Genomic DNA, 19,381 nt, shown 5'->3' with positions numbered 1-19,381 from the left:
CACAGAGAGAAAAGGGGGGCAAAGAAATGAAGTGGGTGCCTCCGACTGCTCAGCTTCATGTGCTTACTGGATTTAATTTACCCTTCCCTTTTCTCTCTTTTATTAAAACAAATCTCTTGCTATTTTTATAGCTCATTTCGATGACACATCATTAACAGTGAAGCCAAAATTCTATTGACATAGCTTAATCATTCCAATTCCACCAGAATACTACGCCACTGACAGGCAGCATTTTAAAAGCATGTGCATTTCCCATCTGAACTCACCTGTGGTTGGTTTTCTCTCGTTCTTAATCTGAAATGTTACAGTTCAAAAGATGGGGAATGTTCCTGCACTGTCCCAGGGAATTTTACAAACTTTAGCCATTTTGAAAACAGATTCTGTCATTTTTATTAAATTTGGGGATTATTGAAAAACTTGGAGTCAAACAATAAACAGGGGTTATTTTGTCTTAAAGGGTTGCCTTCATAGATTTCTGGCATATGGAAATTCCTCTCCATTTTTCTCACAGAGATGTGCTGAGAGAAGGTAAATGTGCTAAGCCCTGCCTCATCATGTGAGAGAGAGGGATCCCCCAGAAAGGAATGGGGGGCAGAAACTGGGCCCATGGCAGGACCACTAAGTCCTCACCTATACATTTTGGGCCCCACAGTCCCTCCAGCTCTGTCCTTCCCACCCTGAGATCCTTCCAGTTCTAAAATTCTCTAACATTCATTCTGAGATAAACAGTGATAGAGGGAAGGAAAGCAAAAACAGAGTGCAATGAAAACAGGTTTGAGAAGTTTAAATCAAGGCTTGGGCCTGGCCAGATTCAGAAAACAAGCCTCCCTTGTCTTCCCATTTGTTTTGTTTTTTTTCCTGGGCTTTTACACAGATATGAATTAAGAGAGACTATTTACTGAGCATTTTTGCTCCAGATCCCTTCTTCTACCTTCTGTATAATTACCTGCAATCATCTCAAATGTATAAATAGACACATTTAAAAATACCCCCACCTCATTAGGTTTTCCCAACTTGGTTCTGAGATGGCATTCTGGAACCCAAGATCTCCTGAGGACACAAGGCATGAAATGAGTTGAGGAGGAAAAAGGGCAGATCTGGTCTCTGAAGTACCAGCTAGAGCCTCAGGAATCTGAGCCCTTAACTAGACAAGCCAGCATGATGGCTGCAGAATAATGCCCCACATGAGAAGACAGAACTTGGGGTCTGCAGAAGGAATTTTCTAGAATACCATAATTGAAGACAAGGATTCCATGGTGAGGCACTGACCTGGTCAGCCAGGGAATATTAAGTGAGGCCTGCCATGAATAATGCTGGGACTACATCCCAGCATTGTACAAAAGTGGATTGGACAGGATTAATTAGTACAACTGTTGACGTTACAGGGTTTTGAAGACTTTTATTCAGCATTTAAGAGATTTACAGGAAATATCCGGCCAGTTAGGGCAAGGGACTGAGCTTGTCTTTTAGCTGGCTCAATGCCAATCATTTGGAGGGTAACTTTAATTCCTGGGATGTGGAGTCATACAGTCAGGAAGCAGGCCTGACCCCAGTAAGGTCGGTGTCATGGCCAACTACCCTGGGCTCAATTTAGAGACATAACTATGGCAACGACTGTGCCCAATCGGTTATTAGAGGAGATTTATTGACGGATATGCTTGAATAGCACAGCCATTAATTGCAATTACCAGACAAGACACTTTGTTCATCTCAGGGAACTGGATGCCAAAATGCCCTAACAACTTTAAAACCCCATTTGCTCTTGGGGTCTCAGCTGGCGTCACTGCACCTGCTTCAGCTTCCCAGTACTGAGAGGGAGAGGAGAAGGGGTTTAGCTTGACATGGCACCAGCTGCAGAAAATGGCAAGTGCAGGGCACTGGGGCCCGAGCTGCAAGAACCTCATGCAGCCTCCACAATACCTTCGCAAAAGTGAAGGAGGAATAAACACCCTGCTCCTCCTGATACCCCTTCTCTGGGTCTCTCCAACAGAGTAATGAAATGCCTTCCTACTTTGTGCTGCCAATCCACCCGTGATTTTCTTTAAGACTCTCGGTCACCTCTTGGCCTTTCTGTGCTTGGTGTAGCTCAGACCAGGCTCTGGTCACCTTGCAGTCCCCGATTGCATTCCTCTGGGTTTCTTCAGGGCAGCCTCTCTGAACAGCCCATTTCTCTAAAACAATGACTGACGCCCACCTCCCCTGGACCTCCTATCCTGTCACTCTGCTCTCATTTCTTCCTAGCATTGCAATCATGCTATGTATTAGTTGGCCTATCTACCCATCCATTTTTATCAACATCACCAGATTCTAAGGGCAGAGGTTTGGTCTGCCCTTTCCACTGCCGTATTCCTAGTGCCTTGCACAGCCCCTGGCACACAGTAGGTGCTCAAGAAATCATTGTTGAATAAATGAATGAATGGATTCAGTACCTTCTGCAGTTGTAGTTAGAGGACCCTTCTCTCTCCAATTAGATCATAATTTTCCTGAAAGCAGGGACACTTCTCATAGCATCTTATTCAGCACCATGCATACCTTAGGTACTTTAAAACTTGAACAAGTGAATGAGAGAGTAGCAAACCACAAATCCTATCCATGTATTGGAATAGGCAAAAGCATATCTTCCACCACTTTTCAAGGATTAAAAAATAGCCAACACTGAAATAATGATTTTCTACAGGGCACTATTCAAAACACTCTCCAAGGTATCATTCATGAAACCCACAGGATAGGACTGTAAGGTCTGGGATGCTTTTCTCTGCATGTTAAAGGTAGAAAGCTGAGGGTGCAGAGAGATGAAGTGATATGCCCAGTGTTACACAGCTGGTATGTGATGGAGCCAGGAAATAGACCCTGGCAGTCTAGTCCAGAATCTGTGTCCTTAAACTCTATGTTATGCTATTACTCATGACTCTGAAATTTAGGATAAACAAAAAACAATTAGAAGAACACCACGAGAGAGGTCTTTGGGCACTAACACTATGTCCCTTTGAATTTACTACTATTTTTTCTTTCAGAGTGGATTACAAATTATCTATCTCTGCTCCAAATTAAGATGTCGCTTGATAATCTTTCCCTATAGATAGAACATCAAGACCACATTTAACCTGAGGATAGTGACACAAACAGTTTTTAGAAAATTCTTTCCAAGAGAGGGTGAAACACAGTTCTTCCTGCAAGCTGTGAGAGTGCAACCCCATTCTTGAACTCTGCTTGGGTTTGCATTACAGGATTTCTCAGCTAACACAGATGAACCTCTCCATTGATGCAAAACTGGTCATTCCAGGGGCCCCTTTATTCCACATCATTTCAGTGTTAATATGCAGGAGGACTTTTGAATAATGAGACTACTCAAGTAACCAGAATTTTCTATACTCAACACTGAGGTCCAGGAAATGTTAAATATTTAAATAAAAATGTCCTCACTGGGTCTTAGAATCCACATAAATGTAATTCATGTTGTCTGTTGTCTAGTTCTCTACTTCACACTGTCAAATGGAATGCTGCAGACTTGTTGTCTCCCCTTAAAATTCATGTGTAAAAACCCATCCCCAAGGTGATGGTGTTAGGAGGTGGGATCTTTGGGAAGTAGTTAGGTCATAAGGGTGGAACCCTCATGTATGGGGTTGGTACCCTGGTAACCAAAACCTCCAGGGAGCTCCCTTGACCTTTCAGTCATGTAGGACACAGCAAGAAGATGACCATATATGACCAGGAAGTGGGCTCTCACCAGACTCAGTTAAGCACCTTCATCTCGGGCTTCCCAGCCTCCAGAACTGTGAGGAATAAATGTCTCTTGTCTATAAGCCACTCAGTCTGTGGTTTCCTGTTACAGCAGCTGGAAGGGACTAAGTCACAGTGTGATTTTTTTCTTTTTCATTTGATGTTGTTTGAATATATATATTTTTTATTTTGGCATCATTAATATACAGTTACATGAGCAACGTTGTGGTTACTAGATTCCCCCCATTATCAAGTCCCCACCACGTACCCCATTATAGTCACTGTCCATCAGCGTAGTAAGATGCTATAGAGTCATGACTTGTCTTCTCTGTGTTATACTGCCTTCCCCATGCCCACCCCCCTACATTATGTGTGCTACTCATAATGCCCCTTATTCCCCTTATCCCTCCCTTCCCACCCTTCCTCCCCAGTCCCTTTCCCTTTGGTAACTGTTAGTCCATTCTTGGGTTCTGTGAGTCTGCTGCTATTTTGTTCCTTCAGTTTTTGCTTTGTTTTTATACTCCTCAGATGAGTAAAATCATTTGATACTTGTCTTTCTCCACCTGGCTTATTTCACTGAGCATAATACCCTCTAACTCCATCCATGTTGTTGCAAATGGTAGGATTTGTTTTCTTCTTATAGCTGAATAATATTCCATTGTGTATATGTACCACCTCTTCTTTATCAATTCATCTACTGATGGACACTTAGGTTGCTTTCATTTCTTGGCTATTGTAAGTAGTGCTGTGATAAACATAGGGATGCATATGTCTTTTTCAAACTGAGCTCTTGCATTCGTAGGGTAAATTCCTAGGAGTGGAATTCCTGGGTCAAATGGCATTTCTATTTTTAGTTTTTTGAGGAACCTTCATACTGCTTTCCACAATGGTTGAACTAATTTACATTCCCACCAGCAGTGTAGGAGGGTTCCCCTTTCTTCACATCCTCCCCAGCATTTGTCGTTGTTTGTCTTTTGGACGTTGGCCATCCCAACTGGTGTGAGGTGGTATCTCATTGTGGTTTTAATTTGCATTTCTCTGATGATTAGTGATGTGGAGCATCTTTTCATGTGACTATTGGCCATCTGAATTTCTTCCACATAGTGATTTGATATTGGTTGATGAACCTGAGCAGGGGTTGTAGAATCTTAGTCACCTAAGAAAAATGCCATTGTAAGTATCATTCAGTTGTTCATTCATTCATTCATTGTTTGTTTCTTCATTAGCATCTGCTAGTGCCACACACTACACTGACACATGTTGGCTGACCTCATAGAACCCACCACTGACAGAGGGAGGTCGACATTAATGCAATAACCACACAGCTGAACTGCAGCTCTGGGAGGAGCTCTGACCAAAAAGGGCAAGGCACTGAGAGGACATAGAGATTTAACCTGATCCAGAGATTCAGAGAGGGCCTCCCTAGGAAAACGGCTCTTGTGAGCCATCAATGACCTGATAAGGAGTGGGAAGCAGCAAGAGGACACAGGTTTGGTGCAGCTGGGAAACCAAAAAAGCACACCTGAGAGTGGACCCGTGTGACAGGGCCGATGCTGGAGCAGCAGCCAGGAACATCAGGCCAGACCTCAAAAGCCAGATAAAGGTCTGGATATTTACAAGAAGCTTTTGGAGACTTTCAGACACCACCAGAAAGGGAAGATCTGAGGACTATTCAAAGGATGAAACTGGCAGCCTGATGATACATCAGTTGTACACACTGTACCTGTTCAGGCAGGGAACTGAACAAACAAGCTAACAAGAGAAAAGGAAAGGTCAACAGCAGAGCGGAAACAAAAAGGATTTCCTGGCCTATGGCAAGGTAATCAGAAAGTTAAATCATCAGGCATACTGCCCAGAGTGGTACAGTTAGGCCAGGCCTCCTTACTCTTGGCTCACCCTGTAGTTCTGCAAACCAGAAATGACCCTCATGGCTTGATAGCATTGAAGGTCATCTCATATTCTCCTATGGAGACAGGTTTCGTTTTGCCTTGCTCTCCCTAGAATGTAAAAAAATTTATAATTCTTGTGCTGACACCAACATTATTATGCATCAGTATAACAGGGTACAAATTTTAATCTGCACAAAAATTACAGCATTTTCATGCTGAGAGGAACTTTAAACATCATCTGAATATTTGTGAATTTTTTCTAGTATGTATAACTTATTTCCTATTAACATGCATGCTTGATGTCTTCTAAATAAACCATGTTTTTCATGGGTTTAACCCATACATATTGCCTTTCTATTTCCTCTCATTCCCGCCTGAACCCCAGTGGGATACACACACACACACACACACACACACACACACACACACAAACTGCACCCAGAAGCTACTCAATCACTGTTAGTTGACTGACTGACTGACTGACAGTAGACTAAAGGCTGCCTCTGAATCTGACAATCAAAGCCACAAAGTCAAGAGAATGATCCAGACCCCATTTAAAAGAATCTGATAAAAACATAGAGTAGAGTGAGGTGAGTTGTCAAAGGCTCCCTCCACTGGCTCATCAAAGAATGGAAAAAACTGGAAGGAGTGAAAACCTGATGCCCCAGCCCCTCTCCATGCAGGGAAGAGAGTTCTGTCATCCAAAGGAAGAATGGGAGGTGATCAAACAGGAGAGCTGAGAAGCATGGCACATCTCTGGCTAAAAGATCAGGACAGAAATGAGTATATTAAGCAAACTGAGAGGTGTTGTGATTTTAGAAGGAAAGTAGCTTTTAGATGACAGCAAAACCACTTCCAGCTTTTCCTTTTCTTTGATCCATCAGTGTTGCCCTGGCCACCAATCAAGTTCACACGGTCCAGACATTAGAGATTGAATCAATATGTTAGCACCCCTATTTTTCAAAATGTAGAGAATATATATGCATAAGATTAAACCTGTAGAAACCAACCCCTAGATGTCATTGTTGCTGCTGAAATATCAAATCTCAAGTCTTTGAAATTTTAAATCTGAAGAGTTAGCAGTGTTAATCTGAATACGCCACTTAAATCATGCAAATTCAATTCACTTTTAATTTTTCAAAACCAAGTCCAAAGTCTTCTGGACTTCGTAACCAAAATGTAACTAAATCTTAGGGTGTTAGCACGCATTCAGTTGCCAACAAAATTCACATTTAGGAAAAATAGGCTGAAAACCCACATAAATCATATGTGACATGACTAACAGAGCTCACATCAAATTCCACAACTGATGAGCTGATTTTAGAGTAGCGGGATCATTCTGGCCCCTTCTTTTCCATGTGTCCTCTGACTTCTGTTCTTGTTTCTGTCATTGGTGTGAGAGCCCAGCACTGTCTGTGCTTCCCATCAAGGGTACACTAAAGGAACAAAGATGCTCACTGGCCCTCCATTTAACACCCCATTTCCAATTAGCCTTAGATGCTACCTGTTCTTTGTCCACAGCGTCCCTCATCTCCATCTCTTCCTTCCATTTCATATCATTCTTTTGCAATAATAAGAAGCTTTATTATATGTATAATAGTAATGAACTTTTGCAATAATAAAACTCATTGTTCGTTGATCATTTACTATGAGTCTGGCACATCATAGGCATTATGTCCTCTAAACTTTCAACAGCCTTATGAGAGAGATATTACTATTGCTATTTTACAAATTAGGTAGCAGAAGCACAGAGAGGTTGTTAACTTGCCCTATATCACACAGCTAGTCAGTGCTAATAAGTTTGGAACTCAGAGTAAAACCCAGTACACTGCCTGGATTCTTAGGGCCTCTCTGAGGCCAACTCTTGGGTCTCTAACTAGACACCATCTTTATTCTCTCTCCCAAGCCCCCAGCTCTCAATTGGATACTCTATTTTCCCAAAAGACTGCTTTCAACTAAGGCCCAAGCCTAGGAGTGTGTCTGCTGAATGAAATCACTTCTTCAATCAATGAGTCTTAGTACTGAGTAGCAACATTCCAGACCCTATTCTAGCCAGAGGGATTATCAGTGAACAAGACTGACAACCTCCCTGGGCTCCTGAAGCTCATTCTCCACCAAGGTAGACAGATGCTGAGCAGGGATTACACATGTAATTAATGATCACAGAGTTAAATACACACAGATGTGTGGAATAAACAAGCAGAGCCCCTTCACCAGTGCCCTACCCCAGGAAGGCATTCAACAGATGCTTTCCGCCTGTCTCTGCCTGGGTTAGCCACCACCACCCCCCAACATGCCTTCCTGGCTGCAGCTCTTCCTGCTCCCCGCTCTAAGCCCTCCACACCAGGCAGAGGTGTCTCTAAGATCCAGACAGTGCCCTGTATCCACTCACACTTCATACCTCCATTCAAGTTGGTCCACTTTCTTCCATATACCAAGCTGATCCATTCATGAGCTTTGCTTGGGCTTTTCTCCTCCCATCAGTTGGTCATAGGGATCTCCCTCCATGTGTCCCAGAGGTGTGAGCTGAGGGAGAAGTATTGGTGCAAGAGGGTGGATGATGTGGGAGCCTGGCCACCTGCTCATGAAGCTCACATGTGCCTTTAAGTCCAACTTATGCCTGATTGTGGATGTGCCACTTCCATCTCACAACAGGTTGCTGCTGGGCCCTTCCAGCTTTACGGCTTGCTGGAACTTGGTGATGAGCAACTCTGACTTCATGGCCAGAAAGGCCACAAAAATTGCAATGTGGACTGTCTCTGGATGCCATATGCATTTTCCCTTCTCTTTCTCACTTATGTCTCTTTCTCAATGAAACAAACATCTCAGAAGGTCAGAAACTAAACAATGTTTCTTATGTCTAGTCTTCCACAGTATATGAGCAGCTCAGAACTGGGGGACCCTAGAAGGTACATGACTTGCTGCCTCTGGTTATCCATTTCCTTATGTCTTGAAGCAAAAACTGGAACTCCCAGCCAGCTGATGATGATGCTACTGCCTTCTCCTAGTCTATCACCTCTAGACGAGCTGTCAAAATAACAAATGACACATTTTTAGGTCCCAGGATTACCCCTTAGCAGGCCCTCTTGGTTTGATGAGAAGTTATTTTTCCTCTTAGTGTCTTTCTTCATCTTCTTCTCCTCCTTTTCATTTTCTTCCTCTGTCCCTCTCATCAATAAGGTCTCTGCGTTAAGGAAACTGCTTCTCTGAGAAGAATTTAACAGTATGCTATTATAATCACATTGTCGTGTTCAGAAGCAGGTGGTATTACCTGTCAACAGGGTTTTGGACATAGCAAATAGCTGCCACCCAACTCAGCTGAGGCTCCCAACCAGATAAAGTGGCCAAAGGACACAGCCCTCTGGAGGCCTCAAAATCTCATTTTCATTCCCCTTGTGGAAAAGAGACTGACTTTATTGACAAAGACGACTGAAAATTGCTTGAGCGTTCCAATAACCAGTTTGCGTTGAAGCAGAGAGACACTCTGGCGGAGGCGAGCTCCCTGCTCCGTCACATAGCTCCTCTGAGCCATGCTTTGCCACAGCACAAGTCTGTGGCGTATGCAGACCAGACTGAAAGGAGCCTCCTGATGTCCTCCAAAGCAGCCCCTCTCCACCTCCACTCCCAGCCTGCTGAAGCCTTTCCTGGATCCCAACCATGCATCAACATGAATTCAGGGAATCTCTGCCAGGAACCAAACTATCAGACTGAGTCAGGGGTCTGGGGGTCAGGCCTGGGTTAGCTTGAGGCAAATGTCCTGCTTACCCCTGGCACACTGTGGCCTGAATGCACATGCCAGGTAGGCCACTAGATGTCACCACCATTGATTCCTGTCCTTAACTCCAGGTCCCGGTATAGGACAGAGTCCCAGGGACTATGGGGACTCTATACAGACACAAACAGGAATGCAGGGACTGCTTCAGATGCTATGACAATCTGAGCTCCTTGGCGAGTCTCTTATAAATCAGTTAGTGGCTAAGCCCCAAAACAACTTTGCTGAAAGTTATGCAAGACAATGTTAGCTAGAGCAAACCCCAGCTCACAATAGGTGGCCCCTGCTCTCTCTCCAATCTTCCTACTCATCTTTGGTGTTGTGCATCCTTCTGGTTTATTCAGATCCTCAATGAGAAATAAATTAATATGTGTGCCTCGTAGCACCAGAGATTTTAGATGTCGACGTGCTGCTGAAATAATGTAGGTCTGTGGCTTTTAGCAGAGAATGAATGACAGATGGATAATTTATGATGATTCTTGAGACCTGAACTATAATTATGAAGAATTTCTAGGTGTATATTCAGGATGCAAAGTGTAAAGAACCTAGAGCTAATGTTAATTTATTACTGACAGCTGTATATATATAATAATATATCATGTCTTTTAATCTTACATTCCTTCTGACTTACATCAAGCAATCTTTTCATTCATTAATAAAATCAAGCCTTGCCATTATTCTTAATGATGAAGTCCTATTTTGAACCCAGAGGACTCCTATAATTAAACTCCATACTTCCATATTCCAGACATCTGAAGCTCAAAAAAAAGATAAATTGAACTTCTTGTTTTACAGGCAGGATGAAAACGTCAGAAAGACAGAGCCCACCTGCTCACAGTCCCATGGGAGCTAAATAGAAAGTCAGGGAAAATGTTTGTGTTTATCTTCTCAGCTCAGATCACCACATCTTTTTTGTCCCCCTTTTAGCCCTTCTGTCTTCTCCCACCCTTCCACAATCTTTCCTTTCTTAAGGCAGTATATTCAAAAAATATTTCTAAAGGTCATGATAAAAATTATAATTAAAAGAAATACAGGCTACTATTTACAATAGCCAAGATATGGAGGGAACCTAAGTGTTCATCAATAGATGAATGGATAAAGAAGATGTGGTACATATACACAATGGAATATTATTCAGCCATAAGAAAGAAACAAATCCTACCATTTGCAACAACATGGACGGAGCTAGAGGGTATTATGCTCAATGAAATAAGTCAGGCAGAGAAAGACAAGTACCAAATGATTTCCCTTATTTGTGGAGTGTAACAACCAGGCAAAACTGAAGGAACAAAACAGCAGCCCACTCAACAGGCTCCAAGAAGGGAACAGTGGTTACCAAAGAGGAAGGGTGGGGGCGGGCAGGTGGGGAGGGAGGGAGAAGGGGATTGAGGAGTATTATGATTAGTACACATGGTGTGGGTGTGGGGGTCATGGGAAGACAGTGTACCACAGAGAAGACAAGTAGTGATTCTGCGGCATCTTACTAACACTGATGGACAGTGACTTCAATGGGGTATGGTGGGGGGACTTGATAATATGGGTGAATGTAGTAACCACAATGTTTTTCATGTGAAACCTTCATAAGAGTGTATATCAGTGATACCATAATTTAAAAAATGGAAAAAATAAAGAAAGAAATACAGGCTATCATGTCTCCTCTAATTTTCTGTGCTGTGCCAAAGACTTACATGATTAATCTCTTCCAAAGAAATCTAACCTAATCTTACTACAACAAAGATAAGGTGTCCTTCATAAGTATCATGGCTGGGAACAAGTCAGTCCTCTCCTCAAGTTTCAACTGTTTCAGTGTCTCATTCAATTTAAAACAATCATTGCCTTGGCAACTGATTCACTGCACTGCCCTTAGTGTCCCCAAAATTGAAACAGTGCTCTGGTTTAAGTTGCCAAGCACATACCATGTATTTATTATCAGACTCCCTGGTCACTTTAGAATATATAGAACCATTGTACTTGTAGAAGCAAAAACTTTAACCTCATCAAGTAACTAATGATCCAAAGTGGAATAATGGGATGTGTGAAGATAAGGATTCAGTGATCTGGGTCATCTCTCATCTGGAGACAGAATCAGATTCCACTGAGCAGGTGTCAGATAACAAAGTAAGCAAGTTTCCTATCTATAACACTAAAGCCAACTATGATCAGTTAATTAAATCATGATAAATAACAATCTGTGGAAAGTGGAAAGTGCTTAGAAGACTTTCAGTGAGATGTCCATAAGTTCACTGAACTACAACTGAATGTTTTTGCATTCCTCTGACTTAAAAATATTTACTGTAATTTTCTGGAGGGCTCTCGTATAACAAAGAGAAATAAACACTAGAGTTTTGCTCCACGGGGTTGTTAAAGTTGCCTAGGTTTTTCTACTGGATTCTGTGTTTTATACCTTCTCTTTTCAGGCCTGAAGGTTCTAATTCTTTCATTAACATTCCCAGCTGCTTAGAATGGTTTCTCCTATTGGTTCTGCATCTTCCAGTTACTTCAGCATTGGGAGGAGGAGTGTCAGTCGGCAGTGGCTCTGCCATGCTGCAGTGAGAGGCAGCTCCAAAACCTCAGTGACTTCCTCACCCTACATATCCACCATAGCTCAGCTGGGGGCTCAGCTCATCACTGACACTCTGAAATGTTGGCCGACAGGATGACCACCACTTCGAACACTGCCAGCAGAAAAGAGTACTCTGGAGGAAACCGCACTGGCAATTAAAGGCAACTTCCACATGCAATTTATTAGGCAAAACCAGCCACAAGCCACCCCTCCAAGCTAAGAGGGCCAGGAAGTTCCAACTGAGCTGGAAGAGTGATGCTGAGCTGTAAGAGGGATACCATAAAAGACTACACGGGAAATCGGATACCATGACACTTACCTTCTTTCACTTATTTTAGAACAGCCTTATTTTCCCTAGATGATAGTTTCTCCACTCACTTTGTTTATGCAGCCTTTTTTTGTTCTTGCCACTTTCAGATTTATGGACATTACAGTTAAGACATTACTAAAGAAAAGCTTCTCTTCAGATAGTTATAAACAAGGATTGCTTGTATTACTAGCTCAAGGAAAAGAAAACATGCATAGTTTGTTCTTTTTCCCCTTTCATGTATTTGTTTTTCCTTGATTTTTTTGTCCTTCCACTCTTCCATGCTAGTCTTCTGGTCAATCTCTTCTATTGCAAAAAATAACTCAACCCTGCTTTTCCTTCTTCCTATTTGGTCCAGCTGGCAGAGGATTCTGTGGAACAGCAGAATTCTAATTTCACTGGTTTCCCAACCCCCAAATTCAGGTGAATTTGCATCCTGAGGTACAGTAAGAAGAATTACTGGCCTCTCTGAACAGTGACTTGAAGTTTTGCTGACTCTTTCTCCCACGTGATAAATCGAAAGGCCAGCCTGCTGCAATGGCATCTAAGTATATTTGGAAGTCCCCAAGAGCCATCTCAAAGAACAAGTCCAACCCATTACTAGGACTGGAATCTTTCATTTTACTTCTTTCCTAGGGCGCATGGCCCCCCTAAGTCCAGACCCAAGCACCTGCTGTGTAATTCCTAAAATACCAAAATTGTCTGACGTTTTCAATAAAATTGGGTGGAATCCTTTACTCCCTTTGTATTTTACCCTTAGCGGGGGAACCGAAATAGGGCTGCTTATAACCTTGATGTGTATGTCATGACACAGACCCAAATGACAAACACCACGGTGCCCTCAGAGGGCTGAGGCTGTATCACTGGACCAAGCTACGAAGTCTGGATCTACACCCCCTAGGATGAGTGCTTTCCCTGAATAGCCTCAATCTCTCAAGCAAATAAGATTTCCCGGGGCTAGCTCTGCCCCTCACCAGCTGGGCCCCACACCAGAGCTCCCCAAGTTTCATGGCTGGCACACCTGAAATCCAGCCACGAACCCAGCTAAAACGTCTACATGTCAGCCAAGAACCCCACCAAAAGCAGTAACATTCAGAATCACGGGGCTGAAAAGAACGCCAATGACGAGGGGATAGGGTGTAAAGCTAGCGCACAGCAGATTTTGGCGACGCGGAGACTCCAGAGTAAATTTCACATGACTTCTAGACCCAGACGACCTCTGAGAAGACGACGCAGGGGGCTTTGAGGGCCCTACAACCCATGCCCAGACCCCCCAAGGAGCAAGGGACAGAAGTCGGAGTGGGGGAGGGGAGCCCTTCGCGCCCACGCAGTCCCGGCTACGCAGGTGGCCTGTGGGCGGGGCTTGAACATCGCCCGCCCCCGCCCGCCACTCGGGTCACCTGACCTGCCCGCGGCTCACGTGATCCATCTCCAACGCCGCCATTTTGGAGCTCCGGATGAGGAGAGGAAAAGTGGGGGAAAAGAGGGAAAAGAGCCTGGGGTGGGCAAGAACAAGGGCGAGGGCACGGCCGGGCTCCTGGCCGGCCAAAGGAGGCTCGCGGAAGCAGCAGCCGCCGCCCGACCGCAGGTACCGCGCCCCGAGGCCGCCCCTCCGCCCCCTGTTAGCGCGCCGCCGGCCATGTGCGCCCTCCCCTCAGGCCTCTACCGGTGCCCGCTTCCTCCTCAGCCGGCCAACACCCGCCCGGTGCTTGCCACGAGCCCCAAGTTCCGTGTCCCCTTCAAGTTCTTTGCACCGTCCCCAAGCAAGGCCAGCGGAGCTCCGGGCTTACCCTGCAGCCGGGGTGGGGGAAACCTGCGGCTCCCCGCATACTGTCACCCGCCTGGTCCGCAGGCAGGCCCTCCGAGGCGTTGCTTCCTTCCTCTCTACAGAGGTGACGCCGCTTAGGCCAGCCCGGGATGGTGTCCTCATCTCTTGATTACCTTTCTCATCCCCTGTCGTCCCAAGCCCTTTAGTCACGGCTTGGCGTAGGAGAAAAAGCTAGTACAGCAAAGAAATCCTAGCCTTCTGCACCTGGATGAACCTCTTCGATGAAATGGTCTCCCCAAAAATCAGAGATCAGCAGTGAAAGCCCCCATTCTTTTAATACCTGCGGGCACCGGAGTGAATGCTTTGTGTGGAAGGCCTGGATGATTAATTAGGCGGAGGCCATCGTCCCAACCCATAGGCGATCTTTTCAGTTACTGCAGTGGGCTGTAATTTGCCATCAGTCTGCATCTCTTATATCGGGCAATTACTGGATATATCATCTCCCTGAGTTTGTACTTTCTTAAGTACTGCGCTCTGACTCAGTGTATGGGCTACGTTATTGATTAAAAGAGAAAGCCCTTCATTTCTTTACCTCTCTAACTCGTTTAACATTAACTTAAGGGGAGAGCCAAATACGTGCTTTCTGCCCTGGCAGTGAACTATTTCCTTAACCGTAATCGATAAAATACCTGCATTCTAGGTAAGAGGAATAGGCATTCTTTGATATTGTATATTCTTCTTTGCTAGTATAAGAAAGTAGCAAAAAAATGCGGAAGTAGGGCAGGAAACTGCATTAGAAGGTATATAAGGGCAATCCTCTGTGTCCTATCCTTTTCATGCTGCTATTCAGCCCACTATGCTTATAGAATTGTTTGAAGTTTGTAGAATCATCCTTTAGATTGTATTTTTTATTAAGATTAAAGTATCAATACACAATTTATTCCTTCACTAAAAAATGATATCAGTAAAACCAACAGTATTCTGAATCAATTAGAGTCTGAGCTAAAACAAAATAAGCAATTATTGGGAGAAGTTTCCAGAGCTATTCCTTTCCAACTGCAGAATCTTAAAGTCTACTGGTTAAATTATATAAATTTGTACCACATAAGTGGGTTGCATAAACATTCCTCTCAACTTCTTTTTAACATAGAATATTGGAAACTTTTTCACTGCCAAGAGAAATCATTACTTTGCTTCACCAAGAAAGAGAAGTGTTTGATACTATATACTTTCATTCTTGGCCACAGCTGGATTTGAAGATTGATCCAGGGGACTGTGTTAATTTCAGGAATTGATTTGAAAGACACTGGCTCTGCCACTTAACAGCCATGTAACCTTGGGTAAGTCACTTAAACACTGAGTGTTTCCTTTATTTGTAAAATTGTGCAACACCCACCGAGCTAGTGGGTTAGGAGCATCAAACACATTAAAGTGTTTGGTACAGTCTAGCTTTAAGGGGCTATTATTTTTTTTCCAATATTGATACTTGAAGTAAGAGGAAAATTGGTATATTGAGAAAGGATGGTTTTAGAATAAGTTTGGCCTGAATTCCAATTAATAAACCAGTTACTACTTTACATCTGTAACCAGATTACTCATCTGCAAAAGAGGCCAGTATTACCAAGAGTTACTTCAGTGATATGCAAAATCTGCCATTCACTATGAGCACCTCAAGGACAAAGATTTCCTCTTACTTATTTTAATAATCTCCAGGACCAAGCATAGCACATTATAGGTGCTCAGTAAATGTTAAATCTTAATACTGGGTAATGTTAGACTTGATGTCTTCTTTGCAGCTGCCAAATTAGAATACTCTGTCAGGCTTGATGCCAGATAAGAAATTTTAAACTATGAAATTCATATCATTGTGATACCTACACTTAGTTTTTTCTTAGTGGCAATTAATAATTACATTAAGCTAAGGTGATTTTAATTCAAATAAACTATAGCTGATATTAAGTAATTCTATAAATAATGTGAAAGCAGTCTTGAGGTAATTTTTAAAGACAGTTCAGGGCATGAAAGTTCATCCAGTATGACTCTATAGTTTTACATCTGAGGAATCTGAAACCCACAGAAAGAGTGACTTGCCTAAGGTCACACTGCTAACTCAGGGCACTCTAGGAGAGAAACCCATGAGCTTATGTCCCCTACTTTCTTTTGGCTAGAGCAAAATAAATGTATATTTTAGAATTACGATAAACTAGAAGAATGGGGACTTGACCGTTCATACAATTTTTTTTTTCTAGTTGGAACAGACAAATTATTAGTGTGAAAGAAAAGGTTCCTTATAACTGAACTATTTCCATACATACACAGAAAATTATAGCTTTTCTCTAGGCCACATGAATCATTAAGTGTAAGCTTTTGCCGGTAGAATACAGGTATCCCCTGCATTTTGAAAGTTTGCATTCCACCGCTTTTTTATCAAAGACCTACATTAGTAGCTATTTTCACTAACCAAAGGAAATCAAAAGAGAGTTTTTGCTTTTACCAAAAAAATGAAAAATGAAAATAGTGTTCAGCATTGGTTTTGCAGCAAGGAGCCCATCATAGAGGCAGTGCACACCCTGGGCAACAAGAGTGGCAGTCAAGCTCCCTCCCTGAGAACCACACAGCATCTCAGCATCAGCAGCCATAGCTTTGAACTGTGTCTGTGAGCATCTGTGCTTTGTATCCATTTTTTTGTGTCTGTTAATAAGATGTGCCCTAAGGTATCAGAAAAGCCTAAGCGGTTATATTTTGCCCTGGGAACACTCAAAAAATTTTACGTGTAAATTAATGGTAATTGCTTCTTCACTTTAGGCCGTTTCAGTTTAGGAAACGTTTCACAGAAGGGCTTCTTCCTAGGAAGTACTTTCAGCTAGTAGGGGAAACCTGTACTGTTGTTCAGGAAAGATGTGAGACTCAGTCGAAAAGACTGTAGAACTTTTCAGGTTTGGGATAAGCTGTTATTTATTTGTAACAATTTGATATGTTTTGCCTCATGTTGTGAAATCTAAAGATTCCAGATTCCTGTTTGGCTGATGTCTTTCCTCCTAGTAAACCTTCCTATTCAGCCATACTGATCTTTTCACTGACTTCTAAATAGCATGCGTAGTCTCACTTTGGGAGATATAATAGTGTTGAAGGCTGCTTTCCTTGTTAGTCTTACCCTTGGGTCAACAGAATTCCAAAAACAGCAAATGGCACACTCTAATTAGGATAATTCAAGGAGGATGTTTTTAAAAAGATACTCATAATAAAGGTGTAGGACCTGTATAGACAAACCGCAGGGATAATGTTGTATGGAGATAACACCAGGAGGGAGAGAGATACCAGAACCAGGAGAGCCTTATGGAGCAGCCTGCCTAGAGAGAATGGCCTTCTTTTGACAAACATGGCCAATTCAAGGTGACCTAGATGGAGGGAACCAGGGAAATGAATATCCTGATCTCACTGCTGTCTCCCTCTGATCTCCTGTCATGGTTCCCCATTGGCATAACTCAACCAGAAACTGGAGGGCATGGGAGCTTAATAGGGTAATCCCTCCTGGGGTAGAGAGTAGAGTGGAGAAGAGATGGTGAGACTAACAGAGCAAATGGATGACATCTGGCACACCCATCTTTTGGAATACAGTGTATGTCCTAACTCTTCAACAAGCCTTTATTTAGCCTTTGTAGTCCAAAATGAGCTCTTAAGTCCCTTTGAGGGTTTGGTCATTGACTGTTGCCTACAGACTATTTTACCTGGTATACTGTTGAATCATTTAAAAGCTGTTAATCTTTTTAACTTCTAAACATGTGTGTCTTATACACTGAACTCAGTTTTAAACCATGAGTATTGTTAATTTAAAATTTTTCCATTGTTTCTGGTAATTTGCTATGTGCCTTGCATATAACAATTGTTTCTGTTACTATTTGGAGAACTTTTAAACAGTTACACAAGTAGAAGGAATAGTATAGTAAATTTATAAGTGCCCATCACTCAACATCAGTTAACAAAATTTGCTTTTCTTACTTTATCCCCACCCTGTCTACCCCCACAACCATGGTAATTTCTTTAAAGTTGCATTTACATTGATCTCTTCGAGGCTATGGATAATAGGCAGATTATCATAATCCATGTTGTCATCATTCTTGAGCCACTGGGATTGTATTTGTACCCCTTATTTTCATCTCTTTTATTATTCAAATAAATTTTACTTCACTTGACATGCAATCCCATTTATATGCACATTGGTGGCCTAATGAAGTTTTTGTGAAAATTTAAAGAGCCAGCTTTAAGGTCAACTTCCTCTCTGTCTATACTTTATTATGAGCTGTTTATCTAACCTTTTTCAACAGAGACTTTTGTTTTAATGAGATTTAACTTGTGCATTGATTTTGCCATGTGGACCCAAACTGGTTTTTCAGGTGTTTCTTGATGTGTATTTTATGTTGTCATATCTGTTTTATAGCTGCCATTTCTGTACTTATCCCCAAATGTATGCAGCCTCTAAAATGAGATACTTACATAAATGTTCAGGGAAAATTGGAGCATCTGCTGCAAATTTCCATTAGCTCTTAATGCCTGAGCAGACACAGCTTTAAAAATCTGAATGTTTTGTCAGATTCTTTTGTATTAGTCTTCCTTGAGATAAGATGAACTCCTCTTCTTCATTTTACTTTCTTTGTAAGGTACACACTGAAATATCCACAAGGACTAATTTTCACTGCTCTGTCTCTCTCTTATATCTCTAAGTAGAAGAGGATAACGTGAGTCACCTGTGTACCCTGTGGGTGTACAAAGCCTGTTGAGCAAATATTCACTTGTTAACCTCCACATTATCAATCAGCCTACATAGATGTCACATTTCATGGGAAAGGAGAACTTAGAGCCACAGAACACCAAATCTTGTGCCAGAAATAGAATTTACAGGGATTGTTATTATTAACTACTATTTGACTAATTTCATGTAACAATTGAACTAAAAGAAATAAAGCCTAATGAGAATGACCCTAAAGGGAAATCAGTAGTCACATGAAGAGCCACAGCTCCCCTTGGCCTAAACATTTGGAATTCTCAGGCAGTAAGATGACTTAAGAAGTTGTAGAGGATTTTTCTAAAGAAATAAATTTTGCCCCCCACTGTTCCTCTCTTTAGTGATTCAAAGTTGAGTCTAGAGATTTTTAAACACTTCCTGTTCTTCCTACATGTGAAAGATGTAAAGGAACTAGTCTTTTGAGAGAGAATGCCCTCAAGTTTTTAGGGAGAGAGTGGCTAAAGGACCACTGGCCTTAGGGAGCTGGGAGAGCTGTTGTGATGACTATGGAATGCCTGCCCCACCATGAGTGCAGTTAGAAGTGGAAAAGCGAGAAAAGCTGATGATTAGAAAGAAGGG

The 19,381-nt window shown here is 42.5% G+C and overlaps 1 protein-coding gene across 8 annotated transcripts in view; it reads left to right on the top strand.

Moving 5' to 3' along the window:
• Positions 1-13,677: 13,677 nt before the first annotated feature.
• ZNF507 (zinc finger protein 507) overlaps positions 13,678-19,381 on the top strand; it is a 51,853-nt gene continuing 46,149 nt past the window's right edge. For 6 of the 8 annotated variants that reach the window (XR_001854902.3, XR_005062202.2, XR_012126978.1 and 3 more), the window contains exons 1-2: positions 13,678-13,839; positions 15,170-15,359. The gene's annotated coding sequence lies outside the window, so the exon portion shown is untranslated. The remainder of the gene's footprint in view (positions 13,840-15,169; positions 15,360-19,381) is intronic. The other 2 variants (XM_037021653.2, XM_037021654.2) reach the window with 2 other exon arrangements.

The sequence above is a fragment of the Manis javanica genome, chromosome 17 (assembly GCF_040802235.1).
Source record: "Manis javanica isolate MJ-LG chromosome 17, MJ_LKY, whole genome shotgun sequence".
Lineage (NCBI taxonomy): Eukaryota > Metazoa > Chordata > Mammalia > Pholidota > Manidae > Manis > Manis javanica.
The sequence above is the reverse complement of the archived record's forward strand: the minus strand, read 5'-3'. Positions and strand labels throughout refer to the sequence as shown.